Source organism: Arachis hypogaea, chromosome 16 (assembly GCF_003086295.3).
Source record: "Arachis hypogaea cultivar Tifrunner chromosome 16, arahy.Tifrunner.gnm2.J5K5, whole genome shotgun sequence".
Classification (NCBI taxonomy): Eukaryota; Viridiplantae; Streptophyta; class Magnoliopsida; order Fabales; family Fabaceae; genus Arachis; species Arachis hypogaea.
Genome location: NC_092051.1, coordinates 81,073,312 through 81,077,898, shown reverse-complemented (window position 1 = coordinate 81,077,898; position 4,587 = coordinate 81,073,312). Strand labels below are relative to the sequence as shown.

Below are 4,587 nucleotides of genomic sequence, written 5' to 3'. Positions count from 1 at the left end.
TCATGAGCAATTGACCAAGGAATTGGCTATTGATCACGATTTGAGAGATTGAATTGCAAGAAATTGTAATTCAATCACTTAAGATTGCCAAGGAGATCAATGAGTGCATTGATTGAGGAAGAGATAAAAATGAACTTGATCCGGAGAATTGCAACATCTCCTAAGCCCAATGAACTCCCCATCTCTGATCTTACCCATTCTCTTTAATTTCTGCTATTTACTTTTATTAGCAAATCCCCCATTCCTATTTACAATTCTGCATTTTATTTTCAGTCATTTACTTCCAGTTCTTTAATTCTAGCATTTACTTTTCTATTATTTACATTCCCGCCATTTTATTTTTTGCAACTCTCAACCCAAATTCTGGATTCGCTCAACTAGAACATTCTTCTAATTAAAGTTGCTTGATCAATCAATCCCTGTGGGATTCGACCTCACTCTATTGTGAGTTTTTACTTGACGACAACTTCGGTACACTTGCCGAAGGGAGATTTGTTGAGAGACAAGTTTTTCGCGCATCAAGTTTATGGCGCCGTTGCCGGGGATTGATTGTGCATCAACAATGATTAAATTGGAAGATCACTAGATTGAGCATTTTTATTTTGTGAATTACATTTTTCTGTTTGAGTAATTTACTTTTTGTTTCAGTTAAACTTCTTCCCTTCCCCCTCTACTCTTTTGTTTTTTTTTTGTTATTTTCAATTCTGTTTGCTAACCCACTAACTGTTTGATATATTGCATCACCCACAACTAACAGTAATTCTGACACAAATACTGTCTGCACTTATTTTCTTTGCTTGTACTTGTTGGTTGTATGACAGGGAGAAGAAGCGGGGCTTCAACTTCCTTTGATTCTGAACCTGAGAGAACCTTCCTTAGACTAAGGAAGGAGGCAAAAGAAAAACGAGTAGTTGGTGCTGAAGAAGAGGAGGAACACTTTGAGGAATACTTTGAACCAAACATGGAAGAAAACATGGAAAATCATCATGAAGAAGAGACTCACAACCATGGTAGAGGAGGTGGAGCAAATCATGCTGGGGAGGATAGAAGAGTTTTGGGCTCTTACATTAATCCAAACCCAGGCAATTATGGAAGTAGCATCCAAAAGCCAACAATCCATGCCAACAACTTTGAACTTAAACCACAGCTCATCACCCTTGTCCAGAACAACTGTTCATTTGGAGGAGGTGTTCAAGAAGACCCCAATCAACATTTGACCACCTTCCTGAGAATATGTGACACAGTAAAATCTAATGGTGTTCATCCTGACGCTTATAGACTGCTCTTATTTCCTTTCTCACTCAGGGACAAGGCAGCCAAGTGGCTGGAATCCTTCCCAAGGGAGAGCTTGACAACTTGGGAGGATGTGGTGAAGAAATTCTTAGCAAGATTCTACCCTCCTCAACGAATCAATAGGCTGAGAGCTGAGGTTCAAACTTTCAGGCAACAAGATGGTGAGACTCTGTATGAAGCATGGGAGAGGTTCAAGGACTTGACAAGGAGGTGTCCACCTGACATGTTCAATGAATTGGTCTAGCTGCACATCTTCTATGAAGGTCTCTCTTATGAGTCAAAGAAGGCCGTGGACCATTCATCTGGAGGATCCTTGAACAAGAAGAAGACCATTGAGGAAGCCATAGATGTTATTGAAATAGTAGCAAAAAATGACTACTTCTATGCTTCCGAAAGAGGGAACACAAGAGGAGTGATGGAGCTAAACAATGTAGATGCTCTGTTGGCCCAAAACAAGCTCATTACCCAGCAGCTGGCTGACCTCACCAAGAAGATGGAGAGGAACCAAGTAGCAGCAATCTCATCTTCATCAACAATCCAAGAAGGGGTGAATGAAGAAGCAGAAGGGAGTTAGGAGCAAGCCAACTACATTGGGAATTCACCAAGGAAAAACTATGATCCATACTCCAAAACTTACAACCCTGGATGGAGAAACCACCCAAACTTTGGGTGGGGAAGTGATCAAGATCAAAACCAAGACCAGAGACGTTACAACTCCAATAACAATGCAGCTCACCAGCAATTCACCCAGAGGACATCTCAACACCCCACAACAACACTTCTCCACACACTTATCAAAACCAAAACAGCACATCTGCTCCGAACCACTCATCAATTGATGACAAGCTCTCTAAGATTGAAGCCTTACTTGAAGGAATAAGCCAAGAGATTCAAGAAAATAAGGTGTTCAATGAGGAGGTGCGAGCCAATATTAAGAACCAGGGAGAGACCATTAGGAAGCTGGAATTCCAGGTGGGATATTTAGCTGAGAAGATTCCCAAACCTACTGATAGCTTCCCAAGTGACACGGAGAAAAACCCCAAGGGAGAAGCAAAGAAAGTAAGATGGGAAGATTGCAAAATGGTCACTACAAGTGATCAAGAGATTGAAGATAAGCAAGGCAAAATGTACAAACAACCTGAAGACAACTCAACAAAGGAGGAGGATAGAGATCACAAAGAACCAGAAATCTCACAACAAGAGCTGCTGAAGCTCTATGCACTATTCCCTCAACTGCTCAATGGTGCTGTGAGAAAGAGAATATACTCAAGGTTCCTAGACTTGTTTGCATCTCTGCATGTAAACATACCATTCATTAAGGCAATTCAACAAATGCCTGCATTCATCAAGTATATGAAGGAACTTTTTCCCAGGAAAAGCTCACTCAAAGGAGGCCAGACTATAGTGATGAACAAGGAATGTAGTGCCCTTATTCAACCTGAGCTGCCTACGAAAAGAAGAGACCCAGGGAGTTTTCACATCCCTTGTGCCATAGGTGAAACTATGTTCGATAGAGCACTATGTGATTTGGGGGCCAGCATCAACTTACTGCCTTTATCCCTGGTGAAGAGGCTGCAGATTAATGAGATAATGCCCACAGATGTAATCATCAGACTGGCTGACAAAACTCAAAAGCAAGCAGTAGGAGTGGTGGAAAATGTGTTGCTAAAGGTTGGGAAGTACTTTCTCCCAACAGACTTTGTCATTCTGGACATGGAAGAGAGTCACACTCACCCAATCATATTGGGAAGACCATTCCTAGCTACGGCTACAACACTTATCGATGTAGAGAAAGGGGAGCTAATATTGAGAATCCATGATGAACGACTCAGCTTCAATGTCTTCAAACTCTCACAAGAAACAGATCAAGAGGACAAGGAACTAAGCACAAACGATAATGAGACACTGAAGGAGGAGACAAGCACTGAAGCACAGCCAGTTCATTCTGAAACCCCCTCAATTAATAAACAAGGAAAACAGCAATTGCCACAGCTCAAAGAAAAGTTGGAGGAACCCAAACCTCTAGAGGCAGGCGAAGATAGCATCACAACTCCTTGGAGAAAAGAGGTCACCAAGGGGAAGGCAACCTCAAAAGAAACAAAAAAGAAGGTACCAAGGAGATGGAGGAACAAGAAGATCCCTACGGAAGATTTCTCTCCAGGGGATAGAGTTGTCTCAGCTTACTTCCCAGATATTCCCCCTAATCTCCCTACTGTACCATCTCAGTTACCTAAGGTCTTCACTATCAACAGAGTTCTTTCCCTGGAACATGTGGAGATCATTGATCCAACCAATGGATACAAGTCCACAGCAAGAGGGGAGGACTTTAAGCACTACCAACCACCCTGATGAAGGAAAAACGTCAAGCTAGTGACGCTAAAGAAGCGCTTCATGGGAGGCAACCCATGTTTTATATGTTTTTAAAAAATAATGAATAAATCAATGTTTATGAATTTCAACCCAAACTTGACAAACATTTGGTGAAATCTTTATCATGCAGTATATAGTGAAGAACAAGTTTGGTGTTCAAAGCAAGCCAAGATGCATGCTAGTCTTGGGAGCTTTGAACAAAAACTTTTCATCACATTGCTTCAAACTAAGTTTGGTGTTACCCCATGGTGCCACCAAAATGCATATAAGGACCCACCAAGAGTTTGTTAGTTAGTTGGAATTCATAAATGAACAATCAAATCCTTTCTTTCATTTTATTCTAGCCGTAGAGTTTCAATTTTTTTTATGATATTAATTGCCTTATTTTAAATCTTTATAGGAGAGGAAAAGAAGCATGAAAAGGGATAGATTGGACAACCAAACAAAGAAGGTTCGGACACCACAAAAGGAGGGGCTTCACACTTGTTCTAAAAAGGGAATACATTGGAAAATATTGCCATGCAACATTGAAAAAATGGGACCCTAGAAGACCGAGCAATCCCCATCATAAAGTGATGATCCTTGTCTTCTAGCCATGCATAACCCCAACCGTCCATCAAGTGACTATTGCATCAATCTACACCCTCCATTCCTTCACAACTTCTCTATATAAATGACCCTTGTCCGTACTACCCTTCATTGTCATCACACACCCTTCACCACTCTTCCTTTCTATACAAGACACCCTCTATCGATTATAAACATTTTTTCCCCACTCTCTTCACTGCCATAAAACCCTAAATGACCAAAAGTCTCCACAACCTTACCACCTTCACATATTAACCATCATTCATGGCATCTTCAAGTTCTAAGAGAAAGGAGGGAAAGGAACCCATGGAAGAACACCCATATGATGAGAAGAGA

The 4,587-nt window shown here is 41.1% G+C and overlaps 1 non-coding gene across 1 annotated transcript; it reads right to left on the bottom strand.

The window, feature by feature from the left end:
- Positions 1-1,414: 1,414 nt before the first annotated feature.
- On the bottom strand, positions 1,415-1,518 carry LOC112759926 (small nucleolar RNA R71). Its single transcript, XR_003180389.1, has one exon. It is a non-coding gene; the product is annotated as a small nucleolar RNA R71 (small nucleolar RNA).
- Between the last annotated feature and the right edge of the window lie 3,069 nt (positions 1,519-4,587).